The sequence below is a fragment of the Ursus americanus genome, chromosome 8 (assembly GCF_024610735.1).
Source record: "Ursus americanus isolate L20-20 chromosome 8, mUrsAme1.1.p, whole genome shotgun sequence".
Lineage (NCBI taxonomy): Eukaryota > Metazoa > Chordata > Mammalia > Carnivora > Ursidae > Ursus > Ursus americanus.
In genome coordinates, this window is record NC_142134.1 from 21,763,639 (window position 1) to 21,785,184 (window position 21,546).

The following is a 21,546-nucleotide window of genomic DNA, read 5'->3' on the forward strand; positions in this document are numbered from 1 at the left end:
CACCAGTGTCGTAAAGCCCTGTGGCTTCCCCCTCCCTGGCAAAACCCGGGCAGCATCATATTACTTTCGGAAGTCTATCAGCTTGTATTACTAAAAGAATTTGGGTGGTATGTCATTCAGCAGAGAAATATATACATTCTTTATTTTAATATGAAAGGAAACATATAATCTAGAATTAGAGTATCTGGTACATCTGTCATCTATCTAAAGAAAGAAAGGGGATGGGTGAGGCTAGCGTTTGCAGATAACGAAGTTGAGGACCGCCATTATTCTAGTCTAGGGGTTAGAGCAATACTTTGCTCAGCGAATTTCTATGGCATATTTCTGAGAACACTTTTAATTTTGGTATATTCCTACACTTGCTAGGATATAATTCAGTCAAATTGACCAAAGGAAAAAAATTTTGAGAACTCATAATGCAGCAAGCCCTGCGCTGTTTTATGAAAAAAAAGTACTTTATTTTTGTGCTCTTCTGCCAAAAGAAAATGCTGATTGAAAAGTACACCGTAGAACATGCAAATTTATTAAAATGTGCTTGTTCAGATTACACGACCTATATTAAGGTAATATGGGGTGTCTGTGCGAGAGAGAGTGAGTCCGTGTATTGTGCTACACGCATACCCTCTTAGCTTAGGGAACAGTGATGAAAGAGCTGGCCCATAATGCCAGCTGCAACTAACTTGCTGAAATGGAACTGATCGGCTTCTCAAACGTAGACTGGAGACGGACTGGAGATATCTCAGGCTCCTTCCAGCTCTGACAACATTTCTGTGAATATAGTCATATTGGAGGTTATAGTATTTATGTATTTCATATTTTTAATGACCGGCCTCATTTGGAGAGCACAGCACTATTAGCTCTGTAAACTGCCATTTAGTTACCAAAAAGACATTGAACCATAGTACATAATTTTATAATTAGCCATAATAGAGTAATTTCTCAGTTAATTTCTTACAACTAGAATTTGTCAAAGAGGCAACTGATAATAAAATTTATATCTGATGAAACCCCAGAAATGATGTGTAAAAAATATTGGGAAGTATATCTGTGTATTTCACTCTGACTTTACAGTCATAGCAAGTGTCTCAAAGGCATATATAAAGATGTATAGAAATTGTTACAATACACTTATGCTATCAATTTTAATGATGAGATACTTTGTATGCTGCAGAAAGTTATTAAACCCTTCTCTCCCTTAGTCAAAATTAGAAAACAATCTTAATTGACAATAACTGTGCTATGTTCCCCATAGGAAGTATTCAAAATGGCAAACATTTTACTGAATAATTTGAATACTACTTAGGATATGTAGTATGTTAGAATTGCTAAACTTTGACAAAGTCACCATTGTTTCATTGTAGAAGAAAACTGTGGAAGTAAGAAAAAAAAAGGATGCTTCACATTGTCTCCTAATCACTATAAAGTTATTTATGTTTTAGGTAAATTATATTTGCAAGATTGTAAATGTCAGTGGATAATCCAAAAGAAATTGTAAAATGTACATTTAAGTAGATCTCAATTTGGTTAGAAACATCATGAGTTAATCTTATAAAATATATACTATCCAAAAGATATGCATTGCCTTTATGCACTAAAAGGCAAGGTGAGTCAACAACTTAGATACAAGAGAAAGGAACTGAGAACTTCCCAAGTCGTAGATAATAGAAAAAGGAAATTGTTACATCATGTGCTAAATTAGAAGCAAATGTAAACCTCTAGCCATGCTTCTGTACTCCACCAGCTGATTTGCGTAAGTAACTGGGGAAAGAAAAACTCACAATATAAAATAAGATTGACTAGTTCTAGCAGATGACACCTGTAAATAGAATTTTTACCAGTTGAAATTCTGATGTGAAATGAGATGATTATCATTATCACACTAAAGTTTTCTTTTGAGTTCTTTTTTTAACATCCTATAATCCTAAAAGTCTCTGTTAATTAAATAGAGCAATGACAGACCTTCATCTTCTTTAAATACTTTGTTTGTGTGAGGCTGTCACATGGAAAGAAAGATTATATTTTAAACAATATGTTCAAGTGTAAAAAAATCTTCAGCAAATTCTTAATGTTTAAAAAAATGGGAGAAAGTTCCAGGACTTTTGTAATTAACATCACGGGGTTCTTCATAAGGAGCTGGGTGTTTCAGAAAGATTGAAAAGATTTTAAATATATTTTTTAAAAGGATGTCAAAGACTATATTACTCAATATTCAGTGTGTTTTATCTCATTTTAAAGGATATCGGTACGATTAATATAGCACAACTTCAAAAGCAAAAGAAAATCACAATGGCATTATTGTTTGTTCAATATCTCTGTATTCCTGCCACCATCCAGAAAGCACTGAAATGATGTATTTATATCAATGATTTAAAAAATTTAATTCAAACAATAGAGAACGACCAGTTCACGAGTGGTTTCAAAATTATTAAATCTATTGAACTGGTAAAGATAGTATAATCATCAAATTATTTTTCTAATCATATACAATGAAGGGGATTACTGTGCTTTCAAAAAGATGTCCCCCAACCCTTAAAAAATCAGTCCAATAATCTCAACCCAAGGTCATTATGCAATTGTTCAGAATTTCTAACTTGGAAAAAATGTTCTTAGTATCAATTAAATTGAGAAGAGAGGGCTTGCATTACTTTTCTGTCGCTTCTATCACAAATTTCCACAAACTTAGTGGCTTAAAACAACACAAACTTCTCCTCTTCAAGGTCTGGAGGTCCGAAGTCCAAAATCCATTTCAATGAGCTAAAAAGTTAAGGTTTCAGCAGCATTAGTTCCTTTTGGAGGCTCTAAGAGGAGGATTTATTTCCTCGTCTTTTTCCGCTTCTAGTGACCACCTGCAACCCTTGCCTTTGGCCACTTCTTCCGTCTTCAAAATATATCATTCCAATTTCTGCCTCAATCATCACATCCCTTTCTGTTTTTCTGATTTCTTTCCTTAAGATCCTTCACATAATCATAGCTACAGAGTCCCTTTGCCATGAATGGGTAACAGTCACAGGTTCTGGGGGTTAGAACATGGACGTCTTGTGGGGGCATTATTCAGCCTACCACAAAGATTAGAATGACTTAACTCTCATTAAATATTTCCCTTGTATCTAACACCCTAAGAAAATACGAGTTGCCTTCAACTGTCTCCATTAAATCCTTGCCTGCCCATATTCTTTAGCTCTTGTCATCACACAAGGGATTTTGTTTTTGGAGGAATTCCATTTGTCCCCATTCTACTGCTTCATAGTTTACTTGAAATTTTTCTCAGAAAAGGAAAAATGCCAGAGGATAAATTCTTGGAAGATTTTTTTTGCCAGATGATAAACCTCACACAAGGCTGAGAAGCATATGGGCAGTTTTTTTGTTGCCTCTGGAGAATTTACCTGGCCTATCTGCACAAGCCCAGAAGTTAACCTAGATTTAGTCCCTGTGATACTTTATGCCGTCCTACGGAAAATCTAGAAGGTATCGAAATACCACTGGAGACAAAGGACAAAAATAAGTTGATGTTGCTAATTTCAGCAATATACCTATAAAATGAACTTGATAAACATTTCTTAAGTTATTGTATTTACTCTATTGTTTTAAATCATGTGCATTCACACATGGTATACCTTGTGTTTACATAGGTCATTGATTGCAATCTTACATCTCATACATATTATATACATATATAATGTATGTATATTGTATGTATTGTGTATATGTATATATATGTCAAACCATATATATATATATATATATATATATATATATATATAATAGTTACCTGTTGAATTTTCGGTTGTGAAATGTATGTTCTGGAGTGACATCATATATGGAACCAAGTATGATGTCACTGCAGAACATACATTCCACAACCGAAAATTCAACGTAACTACTGAATGCCTGTCGTGGGCCAGACAATGTGTGGCTCACTAGGGAGGTGATATAATCAATCAGCTGAGCTGAGCTTCTAGTGGAGAAGAAAATACCTTCAATGAATAGGTAACAAGTGGGGTGAGTATTTTAAATGTGCCGAGTGCTGTGTTTGCAAATACTGATGATTTAACTGGGTTGCAGGTTTCAGGGGAGAACTGGAAGAAGAACTTTTTTTTTTTTTTTTAAGATTTTATTTATTTGAGAGATAGCGAGAGAAGGAGAGAGAGAGCACCAGCCATGGGGAGAAGAAGACTCCCCGTTGAGCAGGGAGACCAATGCGGGGCTTGATCCCAGGACCCTGAGGTCATGACCTGAGCCGAAGACAGATGCTTAACCAACTGACCACCCAGGCACCCCCAAGAAGCAAGAACTTTGAAGGATAAGGACACAGAGAAAGAAAGAAGAATGTTCTAGACTGTGGAAAAGCATGCCCAGAGTTAATAGAAATTTAGGCTGTCTGTGATGACCAAGAGATACAAATTACAGAATAGAGAGCCAGGAAGGGTGGAAAAAGAGGGGGCAGGGTGGTTTAGAAAGGGATCAGAAGGTCTAGGGCCCTGTTCACTCTTTTTTACTGTCTCTTCAGGATGGAAAGAAGTCGTTCAGCAGGTGTTGGAGGTCTAAAGCAGGAAAGCAAGAGCCACAGGTTGACATTTTGAAGCAGAGATTAGGGAGGAGACCATAAACGAAAGGGTGTATCGCAGATACTTCCCTCCTCAAACGCCACATCCCTGTGCACTGTCTGGATACTACATTTCTGAGCTTGTCATACCTCCTGGAATTATGGGAGCATTTGTTTTCTACTGCTTCAATTAAAACCTACCCCTCAGTTTTAAACAGACGCCATGTGTTTAAAGTTAGAACTAGTCATTCTTGCTTCACACTTGTATTTTTCTCTGTTACTTTTAAAGATTCAAAAAGAGTACTACTAGTTTGAATAAATTGGCCCACTACCTCCCCCCACATCCCGTCTCTATGGGACTTCTCAGCCCTGTGCCGAGATCTCTGGGGTCTGACCTCCACCTTGTCTCTTGTTGCCACTCTCAATTCTTCAGCCTTACCCCCACATTAGCTAGAGGTGCCCCGTGGTCTCGTGCAACCAGTTCCACGGTCACAGCATGTCCTGCCCAGAAGACCTAGTGTAATGCTCATTAGGATGTCACTCCTATCAAATTATCCTTCACTTCCGGGGCTTCTGCTGCAACTGAGACAAGAAGACTCCTATTTTCACGTTATGTTGTAATTCCTTAAACAGGCACCATTCTTGGTGCTGGGGAAACAGTAGCGAAGAGTGACGGGATCTTTGCCATCGAGGATTTTACATTCAAGTGGGGAAGTAGGAAATAAACAGTGGGACTTCCAGAGATGCTCTCCTAAGGTGTCAAATATACAGCACCTGCCAGATGTGCTGTGAAGGCAATAAAGCAGGAAGAGCTACAAACTGCGTAGAAAAGGTTTTACAGCTGAGGTGGTCGGGAAGGTGTCTCTGAGGGGGTGAGAATTCCAGGTAGAGGGAAGAGCACATTCCCAGGGGCCCAGGCGGAAATGAGCTTGGTAAGAGCACGATGGTGAATGGAGGAGGGCAGAGGGGTTGAGAGAGCGTGTCTGTGATGGGAGAAGAAAGCGAGGTAGCAGGAAGCCGAGCTCATAGGGCTCCCAAGGCCCTGGAGGGAGATGAGACGGTGCTCTCACCTGGTAGCAAGCCGGCTCCTGGAGGAGCTGAGCAGGACAGTGATGCGTTCTGATTTATCCTGGGGCGGGGGAGGGGATGATGCTAACTTCTGTGTGGAGAGGAAGGCTTGGGAGGCCAGAATGGAAGCAGGGAGATCTGCGTAAGGATAATTTCATATATGTGTTTGCCAAAGAATAGTGATCGGTACAGAGGAACTCTATTTCAAGTTGGTGTTATTAAAAGCCACACCAGGGAGTCAAAACTGTCTTGTACTGCAGTCGCTTGTGTGCTCGGGTAACCGAATAATGAACTGCCTTTCCTCTCCGCTTTGTAGTGAACGCGAGAGCCGGGCAGGCTGTGTCTGAGAGCTCACCTCAGTCAGGATGGGCTCTTGCAAGTCATCCCTTGGAAGCTTCTGCTGAGTTCTCCCACCTGGAGGGAATCTCAGCTCTGAGCTCTGCGACAGCGGCTGAACAAAACCGAATTTCTCTGCGTAAAACAAATCTTGGAGGCATTTCCCCCTCCCCTGAAATAGAAGGGAAATAAAGTGGAGAAAAAAGAGGAGAGAGAGAGAGGGCTGAGCAACAGTATAGGAGGTTAGAGCATAAACTAAGAAAATGACAGAGGGAATGGTTGTGCTTTTAAGAACTTGGAGGCCTGGTATTCTGTTTTGCACGGCCTGCGTTCCTGCAGGGCAAAGCCCACCGTCTCAGAGTTTCATCTGCTGACTCTGTGTTTGTGTCACTTAAGGGAGTGGCTTGAGTCCAGGAAAAGCTTTCAAGGGGTGATAAAATGATCCTTAAGATCAATATAAAAATGAGCCCCTCTGAAAATGTGTAATAATTTTGAGAATCGGCCATTCCAAAGCTGATGAATGGGTTAAAGTAATATTATATGGCTCTTAAACAGCAAGGTGCCCCCCACCTATTACCTGTTTTCCTAGAATAACATATATATTATATATACACAGTAAGAAGGGAGAGTGATTTTGAAGTCAATAGAACTAGCATCTATTGCAAACATTGTTCAGGTAGCAATCTTGAACAAGACATCCATAAAATTGATGAGCTCTAAACTGAAAGAAAAGGGATCGGATTCTCCAAATTTCCCCTAAAATATTACATCATGTGCCAATGAATCTTGAATTCTTAGGACCAAATTATTAGATTCTGTACATGCAATAGGAGTAACGTTTACATCTCATATTTTATTTTATATAGCTGCATACATACATACTACTTTTAGGGAAATACATTTGTATTAAAAAATGCTATAGGGGCGCCTGGGTGGCACAGCGGTTGAGCGTCTGCCTTCGGCTCAGGGCGTGATCCCAGCGTTATGGGATCGAGCCCCACATCAGGCTCCTCCGCTATGAGCCTGCTTCTTCCTCTCCCACTCCCCCTGCCTGTGTTCCCTCTCTCACTGGCTGTCTCTATCTCTGTCGAATAAATAAATAAAATCTTTAAAAAAATGCTATAAATGAGTCAAAATACAAACCTTGCGCACTTCACAATCCTAAGGATATACCTGATTATTTACATGAAGCATCCTGACATCTGAAAATAATGATTTCTTAGCATGTTTAAAGAAAACAAGGCAAATCACTTAACATTAATAACTCGCATTTATATAACCTTTTATAATTTTCCGAAGTGTTTCCACGTGTATTTTTCACTGTTTCTGTTTAATAAATATATCCTGGCCACATACTACGTATACAGTGCAAATTTGGTGGAAACCTACGTGAATCTAGTGTGAAATTGTGGTGTAAGGGTATGGGTGGAAGGTGAAAAAAATGGCCTTCCCATGATGCTCAGTAAAAAGAGTCTTGCAGCATGAATCCTGAGTGGCCCATTTAAAAATAAACCCTGATCACATAAAACAAGATTTAATGCTAAATGAGGCCTGCTTTATATGGGCAACCCTAGATAAACTCTGTACCGCTGAGAGTATCTCATTTTGCTGCCACACAATTTTCCGTGTATATTAACAGCCTTCCTGAGGAAGCAAAATACTTTTAAATCATTTAATGTACTTTAAAACATTACTTTGGTCTAACTCACAGATAAGTTAAGCCACATAAAAATTTAATATCCCCTAAGGGTAAACAAAACAAAATACCATAAAAATGATGAGGTTAAGAAGGTTGACGTGATTCCTAGGAAAAATGAAGGTTTCTGTAGGAAATTGTTTTCAGGGCCAGCTGAAGGACATTATGATAGAGATCATTGCTTTAACATAATTTCAGAGGCAGTTAATGTTGAACAAGAAAGGAAAGAAAACCCAAGACAGTGAAAGGATAATTAATTCAGTCTTGGTTTTAATTTCCAAGGATCATATGGTGAAGTGACCCTTCAAAACAGAAAACTGAACTAGATTTATATTTTGCTTTTTTACCTTGTGATGATTAACTCTTCCCGGTATTTATTCTATTTTGACATCAATGTTTCCCCCACAGTTTACCAACTGACCCGCGCGAAGCCGGTGAAGAGCAATGTTGCAGAGGGTGACGTCGGGCACCGAAATATTCCCGCCTCCACAGCACCCTCATTTCCCCGTAGCCCCTGGAGACAGCATTTCGTGCCTGGGGGTAGAAGAGGTTAGTCGTGCTTAGCAGCCAGGAACAAGACCCAAACGAAGGCAAACCATGCCGAAATTCAGGGAGTTGCTTCTGTTGCCAAAGACGGACCAAGACGGTCAGGAGCCAACGCCCAGGCTTATAAGGGGTGAAGAGCAAAGGTAGGAACAAAGCCAGAGAGGGAAAACTGCCTTGGATTCACGTAGACTTTAGCTTCCCCAGCGGATATCGGTGCGTGCCTGCCTTGTGCCCGTCTCTGCTCTAAGCGAGCGGACCCCGCAGTGAGAAGGACAAACTGGTCTGGGCAGTCTTACTGGCAGGTGGGGACTGACGTTGAACAAGACGGTGCAAGGTCATGGGTTCTCCAAAGGGGAAATATGAAGTGCTAAAGGGGTGTGTAATGGGAGGGGGCTCACCTCGTCCGAGTCATTAGGGAAAGCAGTGAAGTTGTCACTGAGACTGGGAAGGTGAGTAGCGTTTGTTTCTTTCTTCCCTCCGTTCTTTAGTCCTACTCACTCAGCTACGTAAGTCTACCATAGGACAGCGGACTGCCTGGCACATAATAGGCTCTCAATGAGTATCTGTTAATGAATTAAAATGATTATTCAGGCTTCCAGTTCCTCCACGACTGAGCAGTCCCGATTCCTCTGCTGTCCTCCCTATTACAGCCCCAAATTCCTGCGCGTAACACAGCAAAAACATAGGAAGCCCGTGAAAGGTGCAAAGAAGAAGGCAGAGGTCCTAGAACTCAAGGAACAAAGCGCAGGTGAGTCCCTGGCTTTCCTTATTGCCTTACCTCGGAAAGGGTGCCGCAGAAACCTCCAGCTGGGAATCCCCAGCAGGACGGACCTAGAAAGCCCCAAGGAAAGCCTCGTTCAGGAGCCCAAGGATAGGGCAAGGGCGGCTTACCAGCAGAAAGCCTTCCTGGCAATAGTTGGTCAAATCCAACCAAATGACGACAGGAAAATACCACCCTCCCCGACCCCGGTGTTCTCAGCGGAGCTGAGTGGGAAGTCGCTGTTCCAAGGCCCCGTGCCTGCAGCCCTCAGAGCCTCCCCACGCCCCAGAAGCAGGCTGCGAGCACCTGTTGGCCTGCTGGATTCCATCTCCCATCTAGTGGAAACAAGTGGTAGTGAGTTGAGGGGTTACCCTTAGCTAGCAGCCATGCGACTTAAGGAGCGGCGGGCGGCAAGGCTGGACGAGTCATCCTTATACTGTCCCCCACCCCCTGTGAGCCTCCACATGCCCAAATTCCATTTTTGGAATTGTTGGAACATTCGTCTTTGAGTACTTTTGTCATGTTTACGAACTGACCCATGTGCCATTTCCCTTTTTTAAAAAATTGTAGCACCAGAGTTAAACTTTCTCTGTAAAAGAGTATCATTAACACGTGTGTGTGTCCATATGTGTGTGTGAACATCCTTTTGAACTAGTGTAACTTGTCCGTTCCCATTCGACATTAGAAGGCCTCAAGGCCACGCCGTAATGAGATTCACATTCTGGAGGCAACATTAGTATAGCAGGGCATTTCATGCTGTTGTTTCATAATTTGCCTAATCAAATAAAATGAGATCAAGCATTACATTGGAAGGGTCCAACCTCCCCATTCATGCAAAGTTATATTTAGCTAATCACAGAAGAAATTACTCTTTTCCCAGAGTTTTGTTTATATTTTTAAGCAAGTGAGAAGTCAGAATTCAGTGTTTTCTATTCCTCTTCTATACTCTAGTGAGACCATTTCCCCTACTAAGTAAAGCCAACATAATGAAAACACTGGATAGGGCTTAATTAATTAATTAGTTAAATCAATATGTATTTATTGATTACTGGCATCATACTAGTGCACTTTGCTGGCCACTGAGTCATAGCAGTGAAAAAGACAGACACATGATCCTTGGCCATGAGCAAGCGTCTTATCTCTAATTTCAATAGTTTTTTTATAGCTGATGCAACAAGTTACCATAACTCTCATGTCTTCAAACAACACAAATTTATTATCTTCCAGTTCTGTAGGTCAGAAGTCTGATGACATTTTTTATGGAGGCTATAAGGGAAAAACCCGTTTCTCTGAGGTTATAGGATTAAGGTGTCTGGGTTTTTTGCTGGGCTGTCAGTGTGTGCCACCCCAGTAACCGGAGACTACTCCATCCCTTTGCTCATGTCTTTCTTCCTCCACCTTCAAAGCCAGCAATGGCAAGTCAGACCTTCCTCGCTTTGCGTCTCGTGGGCCCAGTCTTTTGTCTTTCTCTTCCACTTTCAAGAAATGATTAGATTGGGTAGGTAACCCAGGACAAACTCCCATTTCAGGATCTTCATCTTAATCACATCTGCAAAGTTCTTTTTGACATGTCAAGTAACATATTCACAGGGTCTGGACATCTTTGGGTGAGGGGAGCATTATTCTGTCTAAACTAAATTAAAAATTACTCAGATGTTCATAATGGCATTTGAAATTTTATGTTTGTTTTAATTTCAGATAAATCCAGTTTATTTAAACCCAGGTGGAAAAATTCTAGTTTTCCTTATGCCAGCCAAGGCCTCTTTTCGAGTAATTTTGAAAGTCTCCACATTCTCAGGTTCTTGGTCTACAGCCATTGGCCACATCCACCATACAAGCCCCTAATTCTGAATTATTGCTTCCAAGTTCCTGTTACAAAACTAAGGAACACTCCTAGAGGACATTGAGTCAATCACCAATTGACACCATTATAAAAAGAATATGTGTGTGTGTGTGTGTGTGTGTATTTTCCAGTATCATATACAGCTCTACTGCTGTTGAGAGTAAATAACTTTTCTGGAAGACAATTAACATGTGTATTCTCTACAATCAAATAAGTTTGCTTTATGTTTCCTGAAAAAGAAAGAAATCACAGACATAAACAAAAATATAGCCATATGATTAAATATTACAGCACATTCAATAATAAAATATTGGAACCCATTTAAATAACAATAATAGGGCAGTGAAAATTAAATTCTGGTACATATGATGTATTGAAGAATACTTGATTGCATGGGAAATGTGTATGAGATATATATACACTTATTTAAAAATACTAAGTTATAAAATGTAGCTATACTATGATTTCATCATAAAAACAAAATCACGTAATAAATGCACATAAAATTCAGGTATATAAATTTAAGTACAGCAGGAGATGCACACAAAAAAGTTGAGTGATAATAATGAACGGTGGCATTTCAGGTAATTTTATTTTTAAGAAATTACAGTTTCACTCAAAAGCAGATATATTTCCATTTTTAAGTGCCATTTGGATTGCAATCTCTGATGTAGCTATTTTTGAATATCCACAATAAAAGAAAAGAGTGAAATTAAAAGTTAATGGTGTGAGATACAAATAATACGATAGTGAGATGAAGAGGGAATTGAATGAGTTAAGGTAAAAATTAGAAAGAACCTAAAATTCGAGAAGCTAGATCAACAAAAATCAACATTATCAGAATAGATGCTACAGAATATTTAGTCACACTGAAAACACAGAGCTCTTTTACAATTAAGAAAAAAGAGATAAGAGGTAACAACCATGATGATGAACTGGAAAGACCTTACCCTCCAACTCACTCACCTCCCTAATCTACTAATACAATCTACTGATCAAATAGGCTTTTATTCAGCGATTCATAAATTAGGGAGCATCCGATCTGCAGGTAGAAAGGAGCTCCTAAGAGCTGTACAAGGAGAGAGACTTTTATAGACCAGCGTGAGCAGAAACAAGGAAATTATACTGGGTATTTGCCAATTGGTTAAAGCACATTTTCCTTACATGGAGCAAAGGTCAGTCTTGGAGCCCAGTGGGGCAGCATGTTATCCTAGATTTTACGTATGGGAGAGTAAAAACGTGTAAATTATTTACTGAGTTTGGTATTTAGAATTATTTATGTTGAAAATTTTTTAAAGTCATTTCAAAAGTAGACATTTATAGAGTTAAAAATAAATTATTTCCAAATAACTGAGGAAGACAAAAACAAAGCTAAGTGAAATAAAATTGCTCATAAGATCATAAAAAGGAGCGATTAGATAAACATAAAATAAAGACAATGGAAACTAAAATATTAGAATGACAGAAGGAAGACCAAATATATCATTTACAATTGCAAATAAAAATGATTTAAATTCTTTCGTAAAATTCAGTGGTTTGCATTTTATCATAGAAAGATTAAAAGAGAAATAAAAGTAAAAGTAAGTCTAATTAAATGACACAAAAATATAACAGCTAAAATAAGTAAAGCAAAGCATAAATCAAAAATTAAATTTAACACGTCAAATAATATACACATACAAATAAAAAGTTGATTGGTTAATGAAAGATAAAATACAAAAATCAAAAATTCAAAATGTCTGAAGACCAAACATACAAGTTAAAACTACTAATAGAATTTTCAAATTTCCTAAAAAATTCAGTGGCTCATGTTGAGTAAAAGAAGGCCCCCAAAAATCATTCCTCTTATATCATGTCCAGGGACAAGCAAGACTAAACTCTGATGAAAGAAATCAGGCAGTGGATACATGGGAGGTTTGCAGAGTGTTGGATTTACTGGAAAAGAGAACAAAGGAATGTGTTGGATATGATGAAAATGCTCTGTAATCAGTGGCTCTTGAAGGGTGGTCCAGACGAGCAGCATTAAGTATTACCTGGGAACTTAGCGAACATGCAAACTCTTGGTCCCCACACTAGACCTACTGAAACAGAAACAGGAATTCAGAAGGTGGGACCCAACAATCTGTATCTTCACAAGTCCTCTCACAGATTTTAAATATATGCAAAACTTTGAGAATCAATACTTTATTTTAGGTGACACTTACATAGATATAATAAATTATCAATAGAGCTAAATGTTTAGAAACATATAAATTATAATCTTTTTTTAAAGTCAAATATAAAGACTCACTTTTCAAAAAAAAAAAAAAAGGCTTACATTCTGGGATGAGAATAAAAATAACATAAGACTAAAACCCACCGAATAGTGTAAATGCCAGAAGAACATAGAAAAATTATCAATGCATAAAATTTTATAAGGAAGACACAAGTGAAAATAGAGAAGCAGATTGTCAGAGGCACCTGAAATTAAAAGAATGTGATGTCTCATGACTGGTTTAAATATTCAAATCAGAAGAAAAGTCGAATGGTTTATTTCAACAATATTTATTGATTGCTAGGTGATAGGAGGTTAATATATAAAAAGGAAAATGCAAGTCAGTTTTATGTAATTAATTGGACATTAATTAATTTAATTAATTGTATACTTTTTAATGCTTCTTTAGAAAACATGAGATATCAAAGATCTCTTAGGACAGAGATTTCTTCAATATCCTTCTCAGAGATTTGGCTTAAAAACAGGCTTAGTGGGGGTAAACAGAAGGGGGAATGAACCATGAGAGACTGTGGACTCTGGGAAACAAACTGAAGGCTTTAGAGGGGAGGGAGTGGGGATTGGGATAGGCTGGTGATGGGTAGTAAGGAGGGCACATATGGCATGGAGCACTGGGTGTTATACGCAAGTAATGAATCATGGAACTTTACACCAAAAACTAGGGTTGTACTGTATGGTGACTAACATAACATAATAAAAAATTATTATAAAAAAAACACAACAGGCTTAGTTGTATGGAACAGGGAAAGTCTCTATATTCAGATAACCAGTCAATTACTGTGCAAGTGCTAAGAGCTATGTTCCATTATAATCAAAATATGAATTCTAAGGTAATCAATCCATCATACTTATTATATATTTGTACAATGCCTTTTTTTGTTCAATGCCTGAATGCCTTTTTATGGATAAAATGTAGTACTCTTAAAGTAGTATATTGAGGTATTTAAGGAGCAGTGTGTCAGCGTTGTTAAAGTGGAAGTTAGTGTCATCTCATTCTAGAAAGAAATTTTAAAATCCTTTGATGTCTTTATGGGCAATTTTTAAAAAATTCAAATGCTTGATAAATTTCTTGATAAATTTCATTTCCCCATATGACACCATTATGAGGTTTTCTTAACGTTAAATTTAATCCACAGGAAAAAATATATACTTCTGAATGGAGAAACAAACCAAGGGAAACAATTAATTTTCATAAAACTTATTTATTCTCAATATAAGACGTCATAAGGATAGTGAGAATCCAGCTCTGTTTGGGGTGGTTCTCTAAATTGAACAGTTGGAGAAATAGGAAAATTTTTAATAAAGTGTCTCCTGATGTAAAGGCAAGGTATAGAACAGAGTTTTTTATACTAACTGTGGGCTGTGGTGTAGGAAATATCCACAGGGATGTACCATATCATCTCACACTCAACAACTATAAAAGCAGCAACACTAAAGATCTCTCAACTTGACCTCTGCATAGCTTGGCATTTTCTGTCCATCCATTCATCAACCAATCATGACATTTAGAAATCATAATTGATTTCCTCCTTTCTTTATTCTCCTATTTTTTACTAGCACTAGTTTTCCCTTTCTCTTCTTTGCTATTCCTATTCCAATTAATCTAATCTCAGGTAGTACTGTCCAGTAGAACTCTCTGAGATAATGGAAAACTTCTGCAAATCTACACCATCCAATATGGTAGCCACTCGCATATGTGAGCACTTGAAATATGGCTAGAAAGACTGAAAAACTAAATATTCAATTTTATTTAATTTTAATTAATGTAATTATGTCTAGTGCCTACTATATTGAACAGCACACATCGTTGGCTTCATAAACTTGTCTCATCCATACATGCATTTGGTCATTTAAAAATACCTTTTGGAGGAAACCTACAATGTACCCAGGTATAGTGAAGCTTCAAATTCCCAAAGGGTTTAGTGGCTAAGAAAAGAAAGTGGTAGAGGTGTGTGCACAGGGGGTTATAGGTGAGTGAACAGGTACTAACTAGGTGTTGAGAAAAGACTTCTTGAGGAAGGTGGTGCTTGAAATGAGACTCAATGGGTAAAGAGTAAAGATGAGTGAAGAACAGATGGAGAGGCATGTATGATATTAATGAAGCAAAGGAGAACATGGTCCACTTGAGGGGAAATTCTAAAAGTTCAGCATGGCTGAAATCTGAAATTTGAGGTAAGGAAAATGTCATGAGATGAGCTTAGAAAGTTAATCAAAGACCCCAGTGTCATGTCTAACCATTTCTCCCCCTTATTTTAAAGTGCTTAGTAGATAATGGTTAGGTAATGGACTAATCAAGGTTATTTTGGTTTTTAAAATTTGTTTATTTTTAAGCAAAAGAGAGGTATAATTAGATGTGGAGTTAGACAAGTTATACAGGATGGAGAATGGATTGGAGGGTGCAAAATTTGTGAGGATGTCAGTTGGGAGATTGTTGCCATGGTCTTAGCCTGTAATGATGGTAGGGAGAGAAAGTAAAATATGTTGGAAAAAAATTATAAGGGAGTTAGAATCAGCAAGATTTGTGATTGATTACCTGTATGAAGTGAAGCAAGTTGGGGAATCAAGACACCCCACAGGTTTCTGATTCTGGCTCATTGGACTTGCAAGAGACTGGTGATATCATTCATTAATGTGGGAGGGTTTGGCCCAGGCTAAAAATTATTTCTAAGATAATTCACTCACATGGCTGTTGACAGAAAATCAGTTTCTAGACATACGAACTTCTTGATAGAGTTCCTTGAGTAGTTAGAAGGTTTCTTCCCCCAGAGCAAGTGGTGATAGGAGAGAGAGAAAGAGAGAGAAAACAAAATGCTTTTTATGACCTAGTTTCGGAAGCTGTGCACCATTACTTCTACATTATCCTGTTTGTTAGAAGGAAGTCAGTAAGTCCAGCTCACACTCAAGGGGAGGAAATTAGGCTTCACCTTTTGAAGGGAGAAGTATCAAACGATGGGTGTATTTTAAAAACTACTACACTAATATAGGGGAAATGCGAGCTTATTTATTATAGCAGTTGGCTTTGCTCCAACCATTGTAGGAGAACTATGAACTTAGTTCTGATCCTACTCATTTACCTTTGTGAAATATACAAATGACAATTTCCAATGGACTGTCAGGGAACACCTGCAGTAGAAGTGTATTGATGAAAGTGGAGCCCAAAAATGACTCTAAAAGCTAGTAGTCAGACTGTGTGAGGAGAACCAAGAAAGAGTGATATGTAGAAGTTAATGAATCATAGTGCTCTGAAAAGGAAACAGTAGATACAATACACATTGACTTTAGGTTGTAAGTTACTCCTGGAGAGGAAGAAACAGAGAAAGGATGGGGATTATTAGGTATTTCTTATGTTTTATTTATTTTTTTAATAAGATTTCAAGAAAGCATGGCAGAATGTCTGTATTTGTTTAATCTGAATGATAAGTCATGAGTGTCTATTTATATGTATTTTTATATTTGAAACGCTCATGTATTTGAAGTACCTATAATATTAACAAAATTCAAAAAATGCTTAACTTTGCAAAATCCCGAAGAAAGTTAAGTGGGGCAAGGACTGAAAAACATCCTTTGGGTTTTGTTTTCAAGTGGTCACTAGGGACCTTGATAAAAATAATTTCAGTGAATTAGTGACATAGAAGCCAAATTTCAGTGGGGTAAGAAGTTAATATGGAGGTTGACTGGGAAGGTCAGAAAGAGGACTTTGTAAATCAAAAGAAGTTACATTTTTGTTACTGCTTCCCTCTAAAAGTTTTTTATTGGCCAAGGGGAAGAAAGCCAGTAGAGAAGGAAATCATGCAATATCAGACACAAGCCCCCAAAGAGCAGAACAAGATTCAGAATTCAGATAGAAGCCTTGTCATGAAAGGGACTAAAATCTGGATATCTGTTTCAGGACTCAGAAACTAACCCATCACAAAACTGTCCCCTTGCTGGGAGTACCCACCCAAGTTACACAGGCTGGTTTCTCAGAGGCAGATGGTGAGATGGAGTTTGGGGTACAAATGTTTATTGGGGATCAATGACTATGAAAGAATGGTAATCATCTAATGAGTTTTTGTGGCCCACTGGGAGAATAGCTGTGGATCATTCATACAGTGAAAGTAAATGTATCAATATGGAGAAGTCCCAAGAACAGAACATTGATTGAAAAAAGCAACCTGCCTAAGGATATCTGCCATATGATAAAATTTGTGTAAATTTTTAAAACAAACAAACCAATAGTATATGCTATGTTATGGATAAATGAAGACAGAGTGGAAGTATAAAAACATCTGTGGGAATGGTGCACATCAATTTAGTTACCTCTGGTCGGCATAAAATAGAAAGGAAGGGAAAGTTCTTTTTTTTTTAATATTCTTTTTAAAAAATTATGATATGTTAATGACCATACAGTACATCATTAGTTTTTGATGTAATGTTCCATGATTCATTGTTTGTGTATAACACCCAGTGCTCCATGCAATACGTGCCCTCCTTAATACCCATCACCGGGCTAGCCCATCCCCCCCCAAAAAACCCCTCAGTTTGTTTCCCAGAGTCCATAGTCTCTCGTGGTTCATTTTCCCCTATGTTTACCCCCCCTTCATTCTTCCTTCCTTCTTCTAACGATCTTCCTGCTATTCCTTATGTTCCACAAATGAGTGAAACCATATGACAATTGTCTTTCTCTGCTTGGGTCATCTCACTTAGCATAATCTCCTCCAGTCCCTTCCATGTTGCTGCAAATGTTGGGTAATCGTTCTTTCTGATGGCTGAGTAATATTCCATTGTCTATATGGACCACATCTTCTTTATCCATTCGTCTGTTGAAGGGCATCTCGGCTCCGTCCAGTTTGGCTATTGTGGACAATGATGCTATGAACATTAGGGTGCATATGGCCAGGAAGGGAAGGTTCTATCCACGAGGCAAGTTATGTCAAGCCTCATGCTTGACACATAATAAACATTATAGGTGTTAACTAATATAATAATAAAACATGTTAACATATGTTTATTCTTACTGGTGTATATACAGGCATCTGTGATATTATTTCACTTTATTGTTATTATGTTTGAAAGCCCCCATACTTTTATGATTTAGGACCCTTTCCTAATTATACGAGGCCAATAGTAAGACTAATTTTCAACATGATATGTGACTTTAATCTAAACTTTCTGAGGGCCAAACCTCTATGAATTGGTGATTAAAGTGAAATGGCCAAGTCAGTCACACACTATTTGACTGGCTACACACATGCATACACACCCACGGACTTCCTCTTGGGGTAACATAAGCACCAGTAACCTCATTTAAAGGCTAAGGCCAAGTGCATTCGTCTTTTCTCTTTATCTGATGAATTCTTCAAGGGCAGGATGGTGTCTCTTTATGCTCTGCCAGCCAGCCATCCCTGGCATATTGTGAGCACTCAATAAATAATAATTACTTCAGCCCCTTAATAAACAATCATGCATTTACTCAATAAATAATCATTAACGATAAATAATGAAATGACTGAAAAGAATGGCAAAACTTGAGAAAAGTTATAAATGAGATGTACCTGTTTGAACCCAATTAAATGTGATTTCTGTGGAAGGTGTACTTAGAACTTGAGCCTATGAAGTTCATACAGGTATTCTATGCCTTGGATTTTAGGACGCTCTTGTTCCTTTAGTTCACGTTATCACTGATGTCTCTGCTGTATTCACATACATGTATACGGAGCTGTGTTATGCATGTGTGTGTGTATATATGTGTGTGTGTGTATGTGTTTGTATATACGCATATCCCTATATATATGCGTGTATGTGTTTGTATATACGCATATCCCTATATATATGCATGTATGTGTTTGTATATACGCATATCCCCATATATATGCGTGTATGTGTTTGTATATACGCATATCCCCATATATATGCGTGTATGTGTTTGTATATACGCATATCCCTATAAATGTGTGTATATATGTTTGTATATGCACAAATACATTTTTTCCATCTCAATCCAGATTTCACTGATTCTTGGCAAGTCTTTGAGGCATTACACTTATTTTTGTCAGTATGTATGCGGGAAGAATCTTCTCCATTTTGTAACACCATTGACTGTGGTGGCCTATTTGTGTCCCCAGTCTTCTATGCCCCATGTCCTCAAGTATCACAAGTGTTAGCTAATATTAGTATTATCAGATTACTATTTAGTTAATCTCATGAACTAATTTGTAATGAGGTATTAAAAACTCAAAGAATTATTTTCTTACTTTAATATGGACTGTTGATACTTTCCTCTGAAAAAGTGAATGACAGTATGAATTCCAGACATAGATACTGTCTAGGCGCGCCGTGTGGGACGTACGGTTCAACAAGGACTGTTTTGTAGCGGTCAGATCATGGCAGTTGTACAGATTCTTGCTACACAATTCAGACGGCAGGTGAAAAATAAATTCACCCTGTCATTTGTTCTCAGATGTCTACCATTTTCATCAAACAAATGAAATAATGCAAAATACATTATTTTCCTTTACCTTTAGGTTGTACAGACATAGTCTTATTAAAATTTAAACCAACTTTCAGCAGTGCGCTTGGAAAACAGAACAGCACATTAAAAACCATGTGACGTGTTGTAAACCAATCTAAGTTGATAAGGTCACAATTATCTACCGAACTTCCTGTCTGTTTCTCACTTGGACTTACTGGAGACTCGTCTATTTCCTCCTTTCCTTTCCATAACTGCAACTGAAGTTAAATACTCATCTCATTCAGGATCCTAGATGTGCCTCTCAAAAAAATGAATGAATGTCTGCTTTTTCTGAGTTGATTCCACAGAGCAACTTTCAAGAGGGAACACTCACTTGAAGAACTATGTAATTCAGACAATGCTTTTATTGATGGGAACAATTTTGCTTAAGTGTGAAAGCTTTTTTAAAAGAGGATAATGTGAGAAACAGATGTAATAAAAGGAAAGAGCCCTTTAGATGGCAATGGGGTGATAATAAGCACTTGATGCTGTGCTTATGACTTATTTTGTTGTTATTTTAGTCTAATGGCTGGAAAGGTCCTTTAAAAATCATCTGGGTGGATATATATATTACATGGAGATAATAGTGTAGACGGTTGTTTCCATTTGACTTTAAAATAAACTTCAAAGTCAGGAACTTTTTGTATTATGTTGGATTGTTGAATTATGTATTTTTGAGAGGCATGGTTTTCATATGCAAAATATCTCCCCAACATGTGCATGTTTTAAAAGAATTCTTTTACTCAAAATGTAAAAACACAAAAACAAATACCTTAATTCAACCAGGGAAATTGGTTGATGAGTCCTCTAACGGAACAAGAGTCACCTCTGCCCCTTTAAAACTCACCTTTGCCTCTACTGCCTAAGCCATCACTGAAGATTAAAGACAGGCTTCAAAGAGGGCTATTCTTCATATTTTACCTGCTCGTTAAATGCCAAGATAGTTTTTTACTCAATTATACATCTGCCAATGAAAATGGTGAGCAAAGACAACATCGAGGCCATGTTTTCCTTTCGATCATTGTTCCCTAGTGAATTACAAGGTTGTGAGCTCTCCTACAACAATTTATATTGACCCAGCTTCATAAATCTGGGACAGGAGACTGCTTTGCTGAGCTATATGTTGTGATCATGTCTCTCTGCTAACAACATTAATCATTCGCTTGAGAGGAAGTAGCAGTTCAAGAATGTCTTGTCGGGGCTCTTGTCAGGATGTCTTCGCCAAAGGCTTTAATGTGCCCTTTCCCCTTTGGGTGTCTACACTCCTCTCTACAGGTTTTCAGGCTCCAGCCTACCTCGGACTCTTTTTTTAGGCAATGTCAGGATGAACAAAAATATACAAAGAATCATATACTCATGGAAAAATACGATATTTGTCAGCCACAATTTCTAAAGATGGAGATGAAGTTAAAAGGACGCTAGATACACTTTTGTATGAAAAAATAATCTTCCATGTTTAGAATCACTTGAAGTTGGAGATGTATTTGAGATAAAATGATTTTTATTTTCGCCCTTGTGATAAACTGCCTTGAACTCATTTTTAAAACACATCATTTTCTCCTTAAGAAACTACTAAACTTAACCAGAAACTAGCCAGCACATCTGTCTCTGAAATGTTCCAGGGGAAGACAGTAACATGACTCTCGCAGGTTATGCATCTGGCCATCAACATTTTATTTGGAAAAAAAGGAGGGCTATGACTAATACCCAGGAAATTGTGTTATTTGACACCATATTATATTAGAGAACAAAACAACACAACAAATTAGGCTGCTATGAATGAAATGAAATCAATGAGATTGTTTTAGGTATCACGTACTGTAATTACTCCGTTTCTTCCCATTGTCTTAGTGACTAGACAGAAGCGTTACTATAGAGTTTTTACAGAAAGTAAATGAATAATATGCCCTATTAAAATCTGATTTTTCATTTGTCCTTTTGTAACTATAGTAACTCTTATGGGAGATTTTTGTTCTAAGTGCAAAGTAATTT